The 22,447-nt window shown below is 36.6% G+C and overlaps 1 protein-coding gene across 7 annotated transcripts in view; it reads left to right on the top strand.

The window, feature by feature from the left end:
• MSR1 (macrophage scavenger receptor 1) overlaps positions 1-22,447 on the top strand; it is a 681,840-nt gene that overhangs the window by 278,510 nt on the left and 380,883 nt on the right. For all 7 annotated transcript variants that reach the window (XM_081521514.1, XM_081521505.1, XM_081521507.1 and 4 more), the window contains one exon: positions 8,032-8,251. The gene's annotated coding sequence lies outside the window, so the exon portion shown is untranslated. The remainder of the gene's footprint in view (positions 1-8,031; positions 8,252-22,447) is intronic.

The following is a 22,447-nucleotide window of genomic DNA, read 5'->3' as shown; positions in this document are numbered from 1 at the left end:
GAAAAGCACATCTTTTTTGCGTGTTAGTTCTAGAAGGTCTTGTAAGTCTTCATAGAACTGTTCAACTTTAGCTTCTTCAGCATTACTGGTCAGGGCATAGACTTGAATTACCATGATATTGAATGGTTTGCCTTAGAAATGAACAGAGATCATTCTGTCATTTTTGAGATTGCATCCAAGTACTGCATTTTGGACTCTTTTGTTGACTATGATGGCTACTCCGTTTCTTCTAAGGGATTCCTGCCCAGAGTAGTAGATATAATGATTATCTGAGTTAAATTCACTCATTCCAGTCCATCTTAGTTCACTGATTCCTAGAATGTCGATGTTCATTCTTATCATCTCCTGTTTGACTACTTCCAATTTGCCCTGATTCATGGACCTAACATTCCAGGTTCCTATGCAATATGGCTATTTACAGCATCGAATCTTGCTTCTATTACCAGTCCCATTCACAACTGGGTGTTATTTTTGCTTTGGCTCCATCCCATCATTCTTTCTGGAGTTACCTCTCCACTGATCTCCAGTAGCATATTGGGCACCTACTGACCTGGGGAGTTCACCTTTAAGTGTCCTATCTTTTTGCCTTTTCCTACTGTTCATGGAGTTATCAAGGCAAGAATACTGAAGTGGTTTGCCATTCCCTTCTCCAGTGACCACATTCTGTCAGACCTCTCCACCATGACCTGTCCATCTTTGGTGGCCCCATATGGCATGGCTTAGTTTCATTGAGTTAGACAAGGCTGTGGTCCATGTGATCAGATTGGCTAGTTGTCCATGACTGTAGTTTCAGTCTGTCTGCCCCCTGATATCATTTCTCAGTGACCACCGTCTTATCTGGGTTTCTGTTACCTTGGACGTGGGCTCTCTCTTCAGGACTGCTCAGAGAAAGCACAGCTGCTGCCCCTTACCTCAGATGCGCGTTAGCTCCTCTCTACATCAGTCATGTAAATAATGTGTCATCAACAGCCATTGAATCCCTTCTTGATATAAGGACTTCAATTACTCCTCTCTTTAAGTACAAATTTAGCACTTGACCTTTTACGCCTGTAAGCTGAAAACCTACAGTTAAATAATTAAATGTAGTAAAATGAATTCAACCTCTTCAAGTCAATTTGAAAAGAGAAGCAGTAAGTGCAAGCCTGATTAGAGCTGTTAGCCCACTTGGGTACTATTATTTGAGTAGTTGTTCACCAAAGAAAGACAAAGAAGTATTTAAAAAAAAAACTTGAATCAAAACACAGCTACAGTTTAACAGTTTTCTAGGGCACTATTTTAAACTTCACTACATAGTATACACCTTTTTTTGGTAATAAATGGCTGGCTGAGTTAGTTAAGGTCCGGGGTGATGCTAAGAGCATTTATTGTGTTGGGCAATTAAAAGATGATGCTTAAGATAGTAATGGATAGCAGAAAATGCCATCCTCAAAGATGCCAATTTGGCATAGGATTATTTTGAGCTTAAGACAATTGAGAAGCAGACATTAGAAAAGCTCTCTGGCCCCCATTTGCCTTAAAGTAGGATACAAATTTGTAGAGATATCTCCTTCCCCTCTGTATTAGGGGTCCCACTCACCTCCCTTACCAGAGAAAACTCCAAACTGTCCTGAGCCTTGTGATCACCATCAGAGGACTCTGTGTAACAAACCTTGCTAAAACTAGCCTCTAACTACTGTTGATTTCCACATATGTTTGCCTTCCTACATTTTGCTGCCCCAGTAGATCAAAATCCTTTTCCTTTGTCTTGCTGTATCTCTAAAAATTTATTGTTCTTTTGTTAAGATGCTTACATAAGCACAAGTTTTTGCCACTTGTTTGAGTTACACATCACTGAGTGGTCCATGGGTGTGTGTACACATGTTAATAAACTTATTTGTTTTTTGCTTGTTAATCTTTCTTTTGTGTCTAATACTCAGGACCCTAGTAAGAGAATCTATGATAATAGAAAAAGATTTATTCTCTCCTCTATAATAGAATGGCGGTGGAAACAAAGAGGCTGGAAATAGTAACTCTAGGTGTTTAACTTAGATTTGTGTGAAAGGAGGGAGAGACAGAACCCTCTCCCCACCAAGCAAGCAGAGATAAAGGGCAGAAATGAGCACATTGGATAAGAATAACTTTAAAAAGTGAGTAAAAAATCCTAAAATGCTGCTTCCTTTAAAGATTCATAAATAGGACACATGTGTGGATTGACTAGTTGAGGAAAATAAGAGAGAAGATGCAAATAAACAGAACGAAGGATTTACTCCTTCAGGCACTTACTGAAACAGTTCTTTATTGAGCCTTACGCGGTGCCAGGTGCTCTTCTATGCACTAGGTAAGTAGCTGTAGGAAAAAAACCAACAGACCAAGCTCCATTCCTTTAAGGAACTTCAATTCGAGTGGGCAGAAACAAAGTTTAGAATAAATAAAAAACTATGCAGGTATTAGAAGATGATGAGTACACGGATGCAGAGTAAGCAGGGAAGGGGAGGGGGTGCCGGCTGACAGTGGCAGTTCTAAGCAGGATGGTCTAGGAGGGCCGTGATGACAGAGCGCATTTTATCAACAGTAAATGCTTGACTGAAGTGAGGAAGTGAGTCCAGTGGACGTCTGATGGATGAGTGTTTCAGGAAGAGGACAGAGCAGTGCAGAACTAGGGGAAATTACCAGAGATGGAATTAGAGATAATAATAATCGAAAAGTGTTATCAACAAAGAGATAACTAGTGAAATGCTAGTGTGATACATGCATTTCTGGAAACTGTTGAGACTCCAGTCAGAATAGGTGGATTTTTAGACAAATAAAAAATACCTAAAATAAAATTTCTGGCAAATATTTAGGGAATGCCTGTATTAGTCTGCTCAGGTTGCCATAACACAATTTCACAGACTATAGAAGTATATGTAATCTTGCAATGAATGGAAGGTGAGCACTTGGAATGAATGAATGAATGTGACCAGCTCTTGAGGCATTTTTCTGTGAATGAAAATAGTGAAGAGGGTCTATAAAAATAGCACAGTGACTAAAAAGTAATATGGGGTCAGGTTTTTCTTTTTGGAATCATATTTGTATTAATATTTTAAAAATGTACTCTAGCTGAAATGTGGGTAATAGATTCTAGGGAGGAATTGTCAAAAATATTTTGAAAAAAATATAAAACATGTGGAGAGGCTATTTGGAGACCACAGTATCATTTTGGTGTAAACTGATGGTGACATTCAGTAAAGTGGAGGTGGCATTGAAGTTGGAGAGAAATGTTACAGAGAAAAAGACTAATAACTAATGAGATTTTGGGAGTGAGGAAATTGTGGTGACTCTGTTTCTAGCTTGGGCAATTGGGTACACGGTGCCATTTATTTAGGAAAAGAACCATTGAGTGGAATAGGATAAATTTATTTTTGGGCAAAGGAAAGATAAAATATTATTCAGGATAAAAGTTATTTTTTCAGTCACTTACTTATTATGTATCTTTTCAGTTATTAATGATGATGGCTTGAATCCTATATGAAGCTTTGTGCTTGCCCAAGTCTAAGGCTGCTAGTCTTTGCAGTTGGTATATAAAAAGTCTAAATACAAACTAATGAAAAGCAACAACAAAAGAATGGAAATAAAAATAATTAAATGTATTATAGTAGAATTAAAGGAAAAAAATTAACATGTACAGAATTTAATACTGTATCATCCAAGGAGCAATAGCTATGGCAAAGAAAACAATCATTAATTAATGGCACTCTAAATTCTCTTTGTTCTTTTTGTTTTGATTGTGCCATGAAGCATGTGGGATCTTAATTCACTGACCAGGGATTGAATCCATGCTCCCTGCAGTAGAAGCATAGACTCCCAACCACTAGACCACCTGGGAATTCCCTTGATACTTTTTATTCTTAAAATATTAAGTTTTAAATCTACCTTAGTTAGATGTAATTTATAATGTCAACAGCTCTAAATGCTGATTCCTGTGTATTTCATGCAAGACTTCAATGGTGTTCTATAAAACTTGGTTATAGCACCTGTGAACTAAAGTTAAGAGCCTAATAAATATGCTTTTAATGACTCCTTATCTCTCACATTTCACTTTCATTTTTATCTCTCACATGAATACTTGTACCTGGCTATTGAAAGGTAAATTCTAGTATCAAATTTAACCATTCCTTAAAAGTAAGTGTTGGGCAGGAAGCATAGTGATGTGCACACTAAAAATGTGATTCCTTTTACAAGGAAAAAGGTTAAATTAGAAGTCAGAAGGCCAACACTGTTTCCCATCTGTGAGTTACTTCCAGTTTTGCTCTAGGCAAGTGACTTCATCTCTATGACACACAGTCTGAACACCGTGAATGAGAACATATGCTCCTTTGACCTCTTTAATGCTGGGATTTGGTAGTGCTGCCAGGAAAGAGCTTTAGGATTTTTATTTCAACCACCTAACAGAGAAGAGTAGCCAAGCTCATTTCTCAAAATTGTTAAAATTGACTGAATTGAATTTGCTTTGGAAAACTGGAATTTGTATACATTGTAGAGATTCTTTTTATATATATTTTTCTATAATTATGCAAGTTATGTCTTTGTTGAAAATTTTGAAAATACTAAAGAAAAAAACTATGTACAGGCAAAAAAAAATAGAACTATGTACATAGAACTATGGACTAGAACTATAAACTGTGTACTAGAACTCCTAATTCTACCAAACTGGAATGCTGATTAGTTTCTTCCCCCTTTTTCTTTTTAAAATAATTATAGTTGTTATATATATATATGTATATACACACACACACACACACCTGTGCTGTTAAAATTATTTATTTTCTATTTAAAATTATATCATGAACATTATTTTCTTAAAACTTCTTTTAAGAACATAATTTTTAGTTATTGCAACATTTTTACTTTGGAGATGACAATTTAGTTTTTTTTTTATTTTACTCTTAATTATTAACTTTAGTAAATAATATTTTATTAAACAACCATATTAAATTTCTTTGCTTAAATCAATTTTTCTTGAGAAGAACATGTGAGTATTGATAGATTTCTTAAAGAATAGTGTCATAATTGATGACCTCATCTAATAGCTAAATCAGCAAAATGGAAAATTTTAAATATTTAAAAATTTAGATATATATCACTCGTTTGAGACATAGTAGTCCTTAAAAAATTCATTAAATGCTTTTGTCCTTTTTTCTTTTTTTGAGTTTCTAAGCTTTACTAGTAAAAACAAATTAATGCAATACAAAAGAAATATATGTAAAACTTAAGAGTAAAAGAAACAAAGCCAGTTAGGCTGTTTTGTGTTGTGATCTTGGAAAACTGGACTAGACCTGTGAGAAGCAGGCTAGTGGTTATAGGAGCTGAAGCAGGAAGCAGGTTAGGAGTGAAGTACAGTGGAGGAAGAGAGGAGGCTGAGTGGAGCTTGGTCCCTGGCTGCAGCTGCTATGGGGAGCGTCCTGTTAGTTGAGATGGTGCTCTGGGGTAGGACATACCCTTAGAATAAGTTAGTAAAGTTTAAGTGCCAGAAAATAATTTATGTCACAGAAACAATTACTAGCATAACATCTATTACAAGCTACCAACCATCTTGATTCAATCTATGAAAATATTTGTGGTACACAGAGTTGGAAATAAGGGCTCTGGAGTCTGTGGCACTGTAATGCCAGTAGACAGGGCTATACATCCAGAGTGTGAGGGTTGGAAATCTGTCCATATAGGAAGAGTTATGTTATTTCTCACAATAGAGTTCTAGTTGCCCACAATGGGCTGAATTTAGAACATCAAGAGGTATGAATATGTTAAAGATATTTGACCTCATAGTATTTCTAAAGTACCATTTTGATTTCAATCAAACTTTAAATAGATATTTTTTGTTAAGTGCAGAAAAACAAAAAGTGAAAAGATTCCTTGTAACCCTACCTCTTCAAAATATCTGACATGGTTACTTACTGCCAAGATTTTGATTTTCTTTTTTTTTTTCTAGACTTTTAAGTGGTGACTCAGCTGGTAAAGAATCCACTTAGAATACGGGAGACCTGGGTTCGAACTCTGGGTTGGGAAGTTTCCCTGGAAAAGGGAACAGCGACTCACTCCAGTATTCTGGCCGGGAGAATTCCATGCATGGTTGCAGAGTCAGACATGACTGAGTGACTTTCACTTTAAGTGTAAATTTAGTTGTTCACCTAAGGCTTAGTTATGCTGCAGCAACTGAAAACCGGAAATACGCCAATGAAGTTTTCTTGCTCATATTAAGTGTCGATTAAAGATCAGCCAGAACTCAATATCTTTAGTATGTTGAGTCCAGAATCCAGGCTGTTGAGCAGGTTCTTATGGGTTGGTGCTACTCTTACAGCAGAGAAGCCAAAGAGAAAGAGGAAACATGAGTAGCCTCTTCACATTGTGCATGGAAGTGACTCCTGTCACTTCTGTAATCATTCACTGGCTAAGTCAAGTCAACCGGCTGAAGAGACAACCTAGAAGGTGGTCAGGCTATAGTATAGATAAAATGATTCATAATTAAAGGCAATTCATTGGTTGTAGAGCAGCTCTATTGTGATTGATTGTTCAAGGCTAGTAGCAGCGGAGATGTTCTTGTTTAATAATGAATCACTAGAGCCAGACAGTCATTCATGATTTCTTTATGTTTGAATTCACAATGAATCTTTACATTCTCTGCAAATAGCACTGTAATAGGATGTTAGGGTCAATTAGAATAAATACAGCAAATTTGAATGTATAATATATTTATTTCTAGACATAATTTTACCACATGAAGTAATACCAGTGTTTTTTTAATTTCTTTTTGTTACTGCATTTTTAGTCAAAACCTAAATTTTGCAGGCTAAACAGTAAAGGAAATGGCACATGGCTTGAATTTGGCAAATAAACCGGTAGCTAATGCAAGAAAGTGAAATACTGTAACACAGCAATTTAACATAATCTATTTCCAGCAGTTCTTCTTATTGTCAAATATTATTCCACTCACTTCATGATAAATTATATCTCTCTGGATTGGAAAAAAAAGTTTAAACAAATAATTTCAGCAATTTTCTGATGTCACTCTCTGTTTTTTTTTTTACTATAATTTGAATTATTCTATTGTAACACATACCACTATGAACTCAAGCCCTATCACCAAATTGGGTCACTAACAAATTAGAGTTTCATAGTATGCTGCCATCATCATGCCCTTGGATGTTATATCTTTAAGGCAGTTTCTATTTGGCTAATGGCATTCTTTATCTCCTCTACTTTAGGCTTGTTCTCAGTGAAGAGATATTGAATATATTATCCTATTTTCATGGTTTCTAATAAAGGCATATACTCAGTCATAAATATACTAGGCTCCTTAATCAGCACTAATACAAGTACAAATGAATAAATAGAATAGAAAGGGAAAAATTACTTGAAAAACAACTAAATGATTTTCGTACTATTTACATGAACCAGCAACTGATTCATAATTATTTTGAATCTCGTAAAGGAATTTAAAGTTGAATTCCTATACCAACACTAGATGACATTGACCCAAAGAAGTTCAACAAAGAAGCATTTGAAAAAAATAAAAAGAGATTATTGAAGCAGTGTCTTTCTCTCTTTTGAAATGTCATGTTATTAGTATTTCCTGTATAGTTTCATTTCCTGTTATTACTGATATTTCTGTGTTTTATAGAAGAGGAGTCTGTTAAGAATGATCCAGTCTGGATGTTACATATGCACAGTTATGCCACTGGCTCTGTGCCTTAAATATTTGGGGATTTAAGATAGGAACTGAATGGTTATAATTGAGAATAGCGGGCCTTACTGGGGAATTCCTTTGACCTTTCTAACTCAGGCAGCTCGGCACTGTGTGAATTGGAGTGTCCTTGTGCCCCTTCCCACTTGCCTGCCTTCTTGCTGCAGAATTTGGCAATGGTTTTTGAAACCTCTGAAAGCCATGACCTCAAAGGGCCCACACCCCCGCTGGAAGTGTCCTCAGGGATAAAATCAAGGCAGGGCAAAACCTGACAAGGTGAAGCATTGGGGAAAACTACAAGAACTGACCAGCTTTGAATTTCTCTCTTTCAGATATTTCTCTCCAAAATTCCAGGCCAGATGGATGATAATCTAGGAAGACTACCATTTCCTTGATGTTTGAAAGAAGAGCATTGAAAAGTTATTCCAGGTGATGAAACCAAATAAGAGTAACTAATTCTGGCTTGTGAGAATGACCCATCTCTTCCTCTATGCTAGAACTCAGAGTACTGATCACGGCTCCCTTCTGCCCTTCCTCAATTCATATGAACAGGTAAGATTCAGAGATAAACCAAATTTAATAAAAATAAAAATAATTTCAGAATAATCAGATATTTCTTCAAATAAAAAACTATAGTAATGTATCATTATAAAGTTAAAAACTATAAATTGGTTAACATGCTAGCAGAAGTATTAAAATTCATGAGTCATAATTTGACATATGCACAATAAGTGTGCAAAGAGGAACAGGGGGAAGATATTTCATTATGGAAAAAGAACAAGATGTGATGAACAAAGTAATCAAGTAGAAATACTAGGCATGAAAAAGTTAATAGTTGAAATAAAAGAATAATACATGGTTTGAATAAAAATAAATACAGCTGAAGAATAAATTCAGTTGTAAGATAGTAGAGAAATATTTTTCTAGAGGGAAACACATTTGATAGAACAGCAGGGAAGTATAGAAAATAGATTAAGCCCAGACATCCACATAATAGGACTTTTTGAGAGAGAGAGAAAAAAACAAAGTCAAGGTAAATTTTCTAAGAATTAAATGAAAAAAAATGTTCTTAAAACTGAAAATACAGTGTGTCACACCAAACAGTCTTGGGCATTTTGCAGTGGTTTGGATGAAGTGGCCTAGTGGTGGTGTGCAGATTTTTAGGGTTGATAGATATGGGAGATAAATGTCTAGTAATCCCCAATTGAGGATAGAGATGCGGCTCTAAAAGGCATAAGAAATCAGGTTACGGGTAAGTTTCAACTTAGAAAATGTGGTTGGAGACCTCTTTTGTGCTGCTGCTGCTGCTGCTAATTCTCTTCAGTCGTGTCCGACTCTGTGCGACCCCATAGACGGCAGCCCACCAGTCTCCGCCATCCCTGGGATTCTCCAGGCAAGAATGCTGGAGTGGGTTGCCATTTCCTTCTCCAGTGCATGAAAGTGAAAAGTGAAAGTGAAGTCGCTCAGTTGTGTCCGACTCATAGTGACCCCATGGACTGTAGCCTACCAGGCTCCTCCATCCATGGGATTTTCCAAGCAAGAGTACTGGAGTGGGGTGCCATTGCCTTCTCCAACCTCTTTTGTAGTTTACAATATATACAGAATCCCATGAAGACAACAGAAGATTGTTGTTCTGAGTAAGGAAATGGTCAAAATGGGAGTTTTGAGTCCCCCAAAGAGTACGTCAAGGCTGTATATTGTCACCCTGCTTATTTAACTTACATGAAGAGTACATCATGAGAAACGCTGGGCTGGAGGAAGCACAAGCTGGAATCAAGATTGCCAGTAGAAATATCAATAACCTCTGATAGGCAGATGACACCACCCTTATGGCAGAAAGTGAAGAACTAAAGAGCCTCTAGATGAAAGTGAAAGAGAAGAGTGAAAAAGTTGGCTTAAAACTCAACATTCAGAAAATTAAGATCATGGCATCCGGTCCCATCACTTCATGGCAGATAGATGGGGAAACAGTGGAAACAGTGGCTGACTTTATTTTTGGGGGCTCCAAAATCACTGCAGATGGTGATTGCAGCCATGAAATTAAAAGACGCTTGCTCCTTGGAAGGAAAGTTATGACCAACCTAGACAGCATATTAAAAAGCAGAGACATTACTTTGCCAACAAAGGTCCATCTAGTCAAGGCTATGGTTTTTCCGGTGGTCATGTATGGATGTAAGATTTGGACTATAAAGAGGGCTGAGCTCAGAAGAATTGATGCTTTTGAACTGTGGTGTTGGAGAAGACTCTTGAGAGTCCCTTGGACTGCAAGGAGATCCAACCAGTCCATCCTAAGGGAGATCAGTCCTGGGTGTTCATTGGAAGGACTGATGGTGAAGCTGAAACTCCAGTATTTTGGCCACCTGATGCAAAGAGCTGACTCATTTGAAAAGACCCTGTTGTTGGGAAAGATTGAAGGCGGGAGGAGAAGAGGACGACAGAAGATGAGATAGTGAGATGGCATCACCAACTCTATGGACATGAGTTTGGGTAAACTCTGGGTGTTGGTGATGGACAGGGAGGCCTGGTGTGCTGCAGTTCATGGGTTGCAAAGAGTCAGACACAACTGAGCAACTGAACTGAACTGAACTCCCCTTTAAAAAGTCTCATCTGGCCAATGCCTAAAACAAATGGTTCCTGGAGGTTTACAGTATCAAGGATTAAATGAGATTATATTCGATGGACATGGGTTTGGGTAGACTCCGGGAGTTGGTGATGGAGAGAGAGGCCTGGCGTCCTGCTATTCATGGGGTCTCAAAGAGTCGGACACGACTGAGTGACTGAACTGAACTGATATGTTTGATAGCTTCAGTTGTAACTGATATTGTAAAAACTGTCAGGGAAGTGCGGATCAAGGGTGATGCTATGCCAGTATGGCCATTCCAATTTGGAAATGTAGCAACCGCAATATGTACTCTTGTGGAATGTTAATCAATATTCATTCACTGCTTTGAGACAGACATTTTAAAAATTTGCCAGCATATTGCCATATTCTTCTGAGGGGCTTAGAGTTAAAAAATCAGTCATTGTGCCACAGTGATGATCTCATAATAATCACCTCTTTAGAGAAAGAGAATCAAAACGAATTAAAGATCAGAGTCACCCAGATGAAAATCAGAGGTTGACTGATAAACCAGCTGAAATGTAAGGTCCAGTCCAACCTGTGAAATTACTAAGAATTACATGAACTGGAGCAACCAGAGGTAGTCCTACTACTGTGAGTAATAAATTATTAGCATTCCCATTCACCGATAATAGACAAGAAACTTGGAAACCAGCAGGGCGATTTAGGTTTTAGTGGAATCATATTTATCCATCAATCCTATTGACCCAATCCACAAATTCACCAGAAAGAAATTTGAATTTGACTGTGGCTTTAGCAGAAACAAGTATTGAAGATCCATCAAGGGTGTTGGAACAGACATTTTTACTAAATGCTTGCAATCCACCTTCTCAGACAGTACTTGGAGTGGCCATAACCAGTGCATATGCAGATTGCAGGGATTTTCAGAAACTGAATAGTGTTGTTCAGTGAAGTTCTCTTATGGTTTGGCTCAAAAATTGCCTGAGTTGTTATTTGCCATTTAAGAGAGGAAAGTGAGATCGCTGTCCAGTATTGCTTTGAAACCATTCCTTCTACTGAGAAGCATCAGAAAATTCCGAGAACACAAATACAGATAATTCATTGAACGATAGCAAAGAGACATGCAAACAGGGAGAGTACAGCACAACCAAGCTCACTTAGAAGGTAGAAATGGTAGATTAGAAGAATGCTAAGGGGCAGGGGTTCAGAAAGATTATAAGCTTATGTTAGCAGTTGCCTCACTGACCAAATATGTAGGACCAAATATAGAGCTCTACATACAAACTCTGTGGTCTGAATCTTAGGATACTCTCTTCCAGCCAGGGAAAAGGTATTTCTCTGGTCATCGAAAGGAGTTTCTAGACTTAGGATTCAGACTGAAGGGCATATTGCTATTTTGTAAAACCTCGATGAAAAAGTTAAGTGCAAATTTGCACAAGGGTAGCTGTGCATTTTTTTTTTATTTTTTAAAGCAGAGAAAGGGTTAAGCTTGTGCCTTTAGGGGAGTGTTGGGATTCTCAAAGACTGTTGTGATTTGATCAAAGGCTTTGCTGTATGGTCAGGCATGGGCCCTAAATAACTGAACAATAAGGAACATACCTTATGGTTTCTTGTAAGGACATATCAGAAAACAGACACAGAATTAAAGAGGGTGATGCACCCCTAAAGAAAATTTTAATTAGTGCATTTTAGGTTTGGGTAGTTACAAAAGGTATGTGGTATTTTTGAGGTAGCCATGTCTTATGAATCCATGAATTTTATGTTCATAAACAATTTTAAATAGGAACCTCTCACTCAAAGCATTCCTGAAATAAGGATTCTGTAATGAGAACTGTTAGCTTGTTTACAAGGAAGAGTCCTATTCATATGTCTACATTGCGATTGGACCAGATCACCTGACTTCATTCACTCTCAAGCCTGTCCTCCAGATTTGATAATCAAGTGGATTGCAGACTAGTTGCTTACCCAAGTCTGTTGTAATATATCTTGAACTAACTATTTCAAATGGAGTTCATGGGAGATAAACTTTAAATTATTTTTTGTCTGGAAATTTCTTTATTGTGCCTCATCATTGATTTATAATGTGTCTGGGTATATAGAATTTGGAACTTGAAGTCAGTTTTTTACTTAGTTCTTTATTTTTCCTCAGTTGTTTTTTATTCATTGATGCTTTATAGTCTGAAAGCAAGTGTTAAAGCAGAGAAATATGATACAGGTCATGTTTTCATTCCATTGTAGTTACTCTGATTTCTCTTGTCGGTAGTTTCAGGCACTTTTTCTATAGTGTTAGTGTTCTGAAAATTAAAAAAGGATATGAACCCTTTTTATTAACCATTTTATTAAATGGTTGGACCCTTTTTGTCTGATGACCAGTGTCTTTTTGTCTATTCTGATTAATTGTATGCTGTGTTTTCTTTTAGTTATTTCTTCCCTTTTACTTTACCTAACTCCCGTTAGATAAACACTGAAAGTACTGACTACATCCTTCATGAGTCTTGTTTTTCTTAAATATTTTATATTTTTATCTTTTCTCTGTATATTCTAGGTATCCTCAGATGTGTCTCCTATCCCTGTAATGTTCAATACAGTAGCTACTAGTCACATGCAGCTATTGAAATTTAAATTAATTAAAATAACTTTTCACATTTCAAGTGTTCTAACCACATTTCTGATTTCTACCATTAGAGACTAGTTTCATCTCTTCTTGAACTTTGTATAAATGGAATCATAGATTGCATAATTTTTTGTAACTGGCTTCTTTCACTCCAAACAATGCTTGTAAGACTCACCTTTGTTGTATATATCAATAGTTTTCTTTTTTACTTCTGTGTAGTATTGCATTGTTGGAGAAGGCAATGGCAACCCACTCCAGTACTCTTGCCTGGAAAAATCCCATGGAAGGAGGAGCCTGGTAGGCTGCAGTCCATGGGGTCCCGAAGAGTTGGACACAAATGAGCGACTTCACTTTCACTTTTCACTTTCATGCATTGGAGAAGGAAATGGCAACCCACTCCAGTGTTCTTGCCTGGAGAATCCCAGGGACAGCGGAGCCTGGTGGGCTACCGTCTATGGGGTCGCACAGAGTCAGACACAACTGAAGCAACTTAGCAGCAGCAACAGCAGTATTGCTTTGTATGAATACACCACTATTTTTATTTAAAGTGAAAATGGAGAAGAATAGGAGCTTGTATTTGCCCAGTCTGCTATCTTGCATGCAAAGTTTATATGGTTTTTATAATATAGTACATCAAATCTGTCTTATGTTGTATGTGGTTATATTGTCACTCTCAAAAGATTGTGAATTACTTGAGAAGGGAATATACATTTTCTATCATTTAAAAGTGTCGGACATAGTACATACCATGTTGCTAGAATTCAGTAAATATATGTCCAAAAGCAGAAACTAAGTAAATTTCTGAGCAAAGCAACAGATGAATTAAAAATAATAGCAAATTTTTTCCTTAAAAGCTAAATTTTATTTCTCTAATATTAAATGGCATAGCAAATTAAATATGTTATTTATGTGTGCTGATTTATATCTGTGCCTTAATTTTTGGAATTCACTTAAAGTCTAGCTATAATGAAAAGAAAACTTTTGAAATTTGACACTTTTTGAATCTATATTATAGGAACTTTAAAAGAGTGAAAAATTTATACAAAATTGATATAGTGAATTGACTGGGTAGAGAAAAAGTCTTAGCATCATTTCTAGGAAGAGTTATTATTACTAACCATTCATAATCATTGTTACTGAAATTTTAGATTATGAGATGATTCAAAGAAACGTTCCTGGGTGATCTATTTTTATAAATGGCTTATAGCATTAATCTTATAGCATTTGGATAAAGAATTAACTGGCAAAGATGAATTCGGTAATATTTTATTTTGTTTGAACATACCTCTGTAGAATTTGATCTGCAGAGGCAAACAAAGACAAAAAACCAATAAATGCTCAGAAATATCCATGAAATATTATTTGCCATAAGAGAGCAACAGCCTTCTGCTTTTGCAGATTGTGCTATGATAATGTGTTTGCTTATTATTTTAGTTTTTCTCTCCTTATATATAAACATATCAAGTAGCTAGTGTTTTTGTGGTAGATTTTTTAGATACAAGAGGAGATTTTAGTTAAGACAACATATGCTTGTTTCTAGTGCATTAAATTCAGACACGTTAAAATCTGGAGATGTGCTGAGAAAAACAAAATGCTATTAAAGCTCTGTGTCTCTGTGATATCCCCAGGGAGATTTCTCTCAGCTGAAAAGTTAGCTTTCACAAAGCTACTTCCAAAACCATTCAGCAGCTCGCCTCCTGTTAATGGAGCTTCAGTGGAAATGAAACCCAGCGCATGAGGCAAACAACAAAAAAATTTTCTCTTCAAGATTTTCAAAGGGCTAAAGCACAAATTGAATGTCAAAAAGAATGTAAAGAATGTATAACGTTTATTAATAATTGGAAATTTACATAGTGTTTGAGGGAGGATTTGACTCAGGAAAGGGAATACTCCCTTCAGGTGTGGGCTATGCTGTTGTTCTTATAGCCATGGAAGGAGGTAGTTTCATGTTTCCACGTGACCACAATACTCCTCAGTAGCACACAATAGAATGAGGGTTGGAGGAATTCCTCATGTGAATAATCAGTTACTCAGAGAGAAGCTACAGGGTTATTTCAGAAGATTATAAAAGTTAATTGTAAGTTAAATCTTGTCCCTTTCCTGAAAAGGGGGATACACTTCTTAACAAAATATTAAATTAATTAAGAATAAAAGCATATGATTTCTATGGTCAAAAGCATCCTTTGTTTCCCAGGGACCTATACAATATCTGAGATTCTTTCAGATATTCTCTCTGCCAGAAATAGAGCTAAACAGGAACCAGTCTGGACATTCTGAGTCAAACTACATTGTTTTCATTTAGTTGTGCTTTCATCTAATCTTTGTTTTGTTTTTGAATGATAGTTTTTGTTCATAAGCAGACAGTTAATGAATGCTCATTTCTTAGCTCTACTTTGATAAAAATGTAAATCATTTTCTGAAACAATAAACCATGTGAGATTAAAAACAAATTCTTTAGGAAACTATCTTTGGATAAGAATAGTTGGGCTTCTTGTTTTCAAAAATGGCTTTGCCTGGAAAACACTAGAATCTATTCTTGAATCCATCTGTCTGGGAGTGATTATCCCATGATAACTGTCAGCAGTTTTTCCTATCAGAACAATCTTTATCTAAGGGAATTGCCATCTAAAGTTACCTACTTTTCTACATATTGGGAATTTGTTGGGATTTCTCAATAATCACAGTCTCAAAATAAAAAAGAAAATAATGAAATATCACCCCCCAACCCCCAAATAAGCTGAGCATATCCTTGTGGATCTGAGAGTGATTTGGATAAAAAATACATTTAGCAATATACTCACTAAAACTTCTATTGACAAATGGATCCTAAATCACTAGAAGTTTGGTCATCGATTACTAAATCAATGGTTTATTTTGCTAAAAAGTAGGTAAAAATTCTGAGAAATGTCAGAAAACAGTGTTTCTAATATCGAAAACAATGAGTGATTATCTTGTTTAGATTGAATTCAGTAAGAGGGGAGATTAGAGTTACAACCATGAACTTCCCCTCCACTTAGAAAAGAATTGTTTTATTTTAAAGAATATTTAATTTATAAATATATTCTTCTGTTCTATAAATATGTGTTTTTCTTAAGACTGTGCTTTCTAGTAATAGATCAAAAGGATGTAAAAATAAACTAAAAAAGTAAGATTATAATTGAAATTTAAAACAATACTTCAAGAAAATTAAGTAAATCCAATTTATAATAATGAAATTAGAGGAATTCTTGCCTTCCAAATTCCGGAAATTCAGTATTTACATTTTACTTATATTATAATACATAGTGAGTATATACTTAGGCCTGGGATATAGACCATCTTTGATTCAAATCGTCCCATTTACCAGCTGTGTAGTCTTTGGCAATTTACTTCTCTTCTGTGTTGCTTTGATTCCTTAACTGTGGAATAAGGATAGCAGTAATACACACCTTGTAGTACTATTGTGAAGATTACATGCATTAATAAATGAAAGCATATAGAACAATGTTTGGCATTTATTAAACACTGAACAGAAGTCAAAGAGTATTATTTCTTAGTTTTATGGAGATTCAGTTCTAATCTTATGAGGGTTTTAATTTTGCTCTGGACATCTTAGTTTTTTGGGAATCTGTTTTCATGTGCCTCAACTCCAAAGTCCTATTTACATCTCTCTGATGGAAAAAGTGATCTCATGTTAAGTGTTTGGCTTTTAGAGCCAGAATCTCTGGGTTCAAATCCTAGTTCTGTCAACTCACTTTTGTACAATCTTAGACAAGTTACCTAAATTGTCTATTCTTCACTTTATACATCTCCAAAGCTAGGAGGAGGAGTGTCAATTTCATGCAGCTGTTGAGAGAATTGAGTTTATAAATCCACTATAAAAGTACCTTATTTCCTAGAATATAAGTTTACCTGCTATTTGCACTCTTTTTAATAAATGCTCCATTCTATACATTTTTTTCTGTTCCTGTCTCATGGACAACATATCTTTTGTATCTTACTGAAGGAGAGAAAGTTGACAATTCTTTAATTTTTTAAATTTTAGATGAGAGTACCTTCATAAATCTGCTCTATGCCTCCTTTTCACAGTTTATTTTGAATATAAATACTTAACTTCTTTTTTAAAGGGGAAAGATTTTTACTGGGCTCAGTTTTTTACTGAAGTGTCAAAAAAAGAATTGTAGATCACACTTGACCTATTTGCTCTGTTCTTTAATTGGTGGCATCCTCTTTTAGACTTACGGCTTAGGGGAGCTTTGGTTTTGTGCTTCTTAACCCAGCAAACATCCTACAGCATTACAAGGCTTTAATAGAACCTTTATTAGCCCTAATGATTACTTTTTTGAATTGTGGAGGAGCTGAAAAATGCTAATGCTTGAAATGAGATATTGTCAAGACTCTTCCTTGTAATTATTGACAAACATATTCTTATATTCCATGAGCTTCTGTTACTCTAAAATAGGAACTTCTACAGTTTGTAGGCTTTGGGAAGTAGGGTCCACACTTCACTGAACAAACAGAAATTAGGAAAGGGGTTTGGTCTGTACATATATGGCACAGACTCTTCTTTTTTCACTTTGGAGCAGCCTGACCACAGTATCCAGTATTCTTCACTACTTCTTACTATAAGCTCGTTGAGGCAGCTCTTTGTTTTAGAGGAGACAGCATATCATTGCCCATGTGCTCTGAGGACACATCATTTAGAAGCTTGATTTTGACCATACGTCAAACTATGTTCTACACTTTAGTTTTGTCGCAGATAAATTTAATATTTTTTTAAATAATATGACTTCCATGCCCTTTATTTTTTCTTTTCATTCCCTTTCTTTCTTTCTCCCTCCCTTTCTCCCTTCATTCTTTCCTTCTTCTTTCTTCTTGCTCTTCCTTTCTTTTTTTCCTCCTCTTCCTCTTCCTTTTCTTTTGTAAATGTTTTGTGTACAGTTGTTTATTTAAAAGAGTGTTTGGTGTAGTGTTCTGAACATGTATTAGATAGCGTTGGTGAATAATGGTTACGTTCACTACAGTTTTATTGATTATTCAATTTTTAGTTGGTTCTTCTGTTACTTACTGACAGTGGTGTATTGAAACCTCCAACTCTAATTAAGAATCTGTCAATTTCTCCTCTTGTGTGTCTCAACTTTTGATGCCAAGTATTTTGGCGTGCTCAGTCGCTTCAGTCGTGTCCCACTCTGTGTGACCCTATGGACTGTAGCCTGCCAGGCTCCTCGTCTCCATGGGATTCTCCAAGGCAAGAATACTGGAGTGCGTTGTCGTGTCCTCCTCCAGGGGATCCTCCTGACCCAGGGATCGAATCCGCGGCATTTTTTGCGTCTTCTACCTCGCAGTCGGATTCTTTATTGCTGAGCCACTCAGGAAGCCCACCAAGTATACTGAAGCCATGTTATTAGGTAATTACAAATTCAGGGTTGTTATTTCTTTCTATTGAGGTGACCCTTTAACCATTGTGAACTTTCACTTTCTTTAATACTTTTATTATCTATTTTGTCTGATATTAATGTCACCACATCAGTGTTTGGTTAATGTTTTCATGGTTCTTCCTTTCCACATTTTCTTTGAAGCCATCTATGTTCTTTCATTTATGGTGTATCTCTTGTAAACAGCTCAGATTGGGTCTTAGTAAGAGCCATTCTGAACATCTGTGTCTTTTAATCAGAATGTGCAATGTAGGAGAAGAAAGACCTTCCCTTTCCTTCCCCCTTATAAAGTGTGATAGCTGGGTCTGTAAAATAAATTGATAACAGGCAGAGTAACAAAGAAAAGATACGAAATTTATTATTTTGAAATATTACATGAAGAGGGACACACAGGAAAAAAGTGAATATACAAATAAATAAGATTTGAGAGCTTATATGACATCTTAATCTGGAGAAGGACATGGCAACCCACTCCAGTATTCTTGCCTGGGAGATCCCATGGACAGAGGAACCTGGCAGGCTACCGTCCATGAGGTTGCAAGAGTCAGAAACGACTTCGTGACCATACCACCACCACCCATTCCATCTTAATAGGGAAGTAGTGGAGGGATTGTAGGCCACTTAAGAGAGTACATGATTTTTAGGAAAGATAAATGCACCCTTAGGAGACTAGATGGGAGGTATGATAGTTCATGACAAATCTGTCTGGATGTGGTGTCAACTTTTAGCCTCCTCTGCTGTGATAAGAGGGGCTTTCCAGGTGGCTCAGTGGTAAAGAATTTACCTGTCAATGCAGGAGACACAGGAGGTGTGAGTTTGATCCCTGGGTTGGGAAGATCACCAGGAGAAGGAAGTGGCAACCCACTCCAGTATTCTTGCTGGGATAATTCCATAGACAGAGGAGCCTGGTGGGCTACAGTCCATGGTGTTGCAAAAGAGTAGGACACAATTGAACACACACACATCTGTGGTAAGAGTCAAACTTTTCTGGTTCATGAAATTCCCAGGAAGTTGTCAATGAGGATTGAGTTCCTTTTGGAGGATCCATCTTTAGGCAGATAAAGAAAGTTCTTCCTGCAGAAATCATTCTGTGATTTTTCTAATGGTGAGTGTTCTATTTCCTACATTCCTTCTGTATTTATTAACTGGAATTATTCCATAAGAAGAAGTTGTCTCTTTCCACTTATTATTTAGTTATTTATTTACACTTTTATCTTCTTACTAGAGGCTCATGAGTACTTATTCTTTGTGTTATAATCTGATATCATTGTTATTTCTTTCATTGCTCAAATTGTTCCAGCTTTGGCGATTGGGGGATTGGCAGCTGTTTCACTTTGACATGACCAATCCTTTTTTTTTATATTATTAATTAAGTAAGTGTGTATTTCTTTCTAAGTAGTACAAGGGAGTCCAGGCTCATTTCGTACTTTTGTATATTCTCTCTTCTAGTCTCCGAATCAGCCATTTCTCCAAGGAACTCTCTTTCCTTATTTAGAAAATAATTCATTAGCATCTGAGTGTCAGTAGCTCCTCACCTCAATCTTATATATAGGTTTGCTGTATTTATACTCTGCCCATGTCCTAGCTTTTTTTTTTATTAATAACAACAAACCACTCATGTAGAAATTTTCAACAGACTACATAGTGCTTTTCAGTCACTGTAACTTTAGAATATGTACTGCTACCAAGAATACTTTTTAGTTGAATAATGATCTAGATGACATGCAGTAGGCTAATGATTTAGTTGAACTGGATTGGTCTTCAAAGTGTATAAAAAAAGAGCCAATACATTGTCATGGAGATAGTTTACTTGACATTTAGCTAGATGATTGACACAGTGATGAGTTAGTGAACCATGAGGATATCTCTGTGCTGGAAGTCATAGACAGTAACAATTAAATATTAACGAATGAGTCTTGGATATTATTTTGACACAAATTGATATTTAGGTTAGCAAGAATAAGATGAAAGGAATTGATCTGTGGTCCCTCTCTGATGCAGTTTCTTTCTGGCACTGGGTCTGGTGAGATGGGAATTCACGAGGAGTATGCAATATGCAAGACTGACTGGGTGTGCTCAATCATGGCCAAGAGAAAAGAAGACATTTCAGAGGAAAAGTAACTTGCTAACCTTAGAGACTATAGAAGGAATAGAGATAATAACTGTTCAAATATAGATTTCTAACAAAAGCAGAAGCACAGAAGAATTTGAAAACAAATTGAAAGAACAGACAAATAGGATCTTAAGAACAGTTTAACTGTTTACCAACATGCACCTTCAATCAAAAGAGAATGGTTCCTTAGAATATTTAAATTCAACCATCATTTTTTTGAGCAGTGATGAGCCAGGCTGTACATGTCAGGTGATGAGCCAGGCATGGAGATGCAGTGAGCTCTAGTGGAAATGCCTAGCATCACACCTTCCTCCCAGTCTCAGCCATTGGTAAGAATGTGGTCTCTACTGGATCAGCCAGACTTCCTCTGGGAACATGAATGCTGAACAGAGGTTAAGACAAATCTGTTGGTGCTAAACCATTTTGACAATAGAGTTCACGAGTTCTACTAGTTAGAGAAAAGCTGTCCTGTTTCCAGTGGAGAGCAACATCTCTCTCGAGGCTGGACACCCCCAGACACCGCCTTGGCCCGGTGCTGTAGACTCAGGTGCAGAGATCAAAAGCCCTCTCTACTTCCTGTTTGGCAGGAACTTGCATCTCTGCTCTGAAGACCCTTGCTCTGTCCCCTACTGTCTCAGGTCTCCTATCATAATTCTATTTTATTTTGCTTAGGCTTTTGTTTAAGACAGGTTTCTTTGAGCTGTTCTTGCTTTTATAGCTGCCAAAATCTTTGACTAAAGAAATTAAAAGTCTGGCTACAAAACTGAAACGAGAGTCTGCAAGTATGAGCGGAATTTATTTATTTGTATTTATTTATTTTTACTTGATTCCCTTTAAAAAATATATAGGAATGTAGTTGCTTTATAATGAGGGGAATTTAGAAAGCAAAATAAAATTTACTATCTCAAAAAAACTAATGTATTAGAAATTAAGTACTAGACAGAACTTCAGTACAAGAAATTCAAGTTGTATTTTGTAGTCACTTAGTAAAGATGGTTAAAAGATGAGGGTGTTGATTGATTTTCTGACAATCCACATTCCTCTAAATGCTGAATTAGCTTCTACCTGAAAACAGAGGCCAAATCTTCAGTCTGGAATGATCCTGATCCCAGGTTAATTACTCTCTGGGAAACTTGGAGTCAGGATTGTGCTCGAGGCTTCTCGTTCTGATGCTATGGTCTTGTTTCCCAGTCTCCACTCTAGTTACCCAGTTCCTGGTGCTGAATGAAAACCCTCATGTGCTCAGAGGTTCAGTTGTGTCCATCTCTTTTGCAACCCATGGTCTGTAGCCTGACAGGCTCCTCTGTCCCTAGGATTTTCCAGGTAAGAATACTGGAATAGGTTGCCATTTCCTCCTCCAGGAAAGCCCTCATCCCTGTTGTTAATAACCTGCCTCTCTGAATTCTGCGACTGTAAGTTGTTAGGACCCTTCTGCTTGATATCTGGCTAGTTTTTAAATTCCCTGATCAAGAATCCTGTTCACAGAAGCCATCCATAGATAAGCATTACCTTACCCATATCCTTATAATACCCATCATCATTTAAGGTATTTGTACTCAATTTAGAAGACCATTACAGTCACTTCTGTAGGCTTTGAGTCCTGAAAATGGAAGAATCACAATCTAAACATAATTAATAGAAGTTTCACATCTACTGGCATTTAAACAATTCTTCTTTGATGTCCTCGCTTCTGCCCTTATTCTGGATATTTTTGTTGTTGTTGTTCAGATGCTAAGTTGTGTCTGGCTCTTTGCAACCCTATAGACTGTATCACTCCAGGCTCCTCTGCCCACAGGATTTTCCAGGCAAGAATACTGGAGTGGGTTGCCATTTTCTTCTCCAGGGGATCTTCCCAGACCAGAGATTGAAGTCTTGTCTCCTGCATTGGCAGGTGGATTCTTTACCACTGAGCCATCAGGGAAGCCCTCTGGATATTTAGGTAAGGTATTAATCAAAATGAAGAAAAAAATCTTGAAGAAGACAAAAGATTCCTTTCACACTGGGAGTATGCCAATTTCAACAACAC

This window comes from Giraffa tippelskirchi, chromosome 8, assembly GCF_054371585.1.
Source record: "Giraffa tippelskirchi isolate mGirTip1 chromosome 8, T2T-mGirTip1v1.2.pri, whole genome shotgun sequence".
NCBI classification, from domain to species: domain Eukaryota; kingdom Metazoa; phylum Chordata; class Mammalia; order Artiodactyla; family Giraffidae; genus Giraffa; species Giraffa tippelskirchi.
The sequence above is the reverse complement of the archived record's forward strand: the minus strand, read 5'-3'. Positions and strand labels throughout refer to the sequence as shown.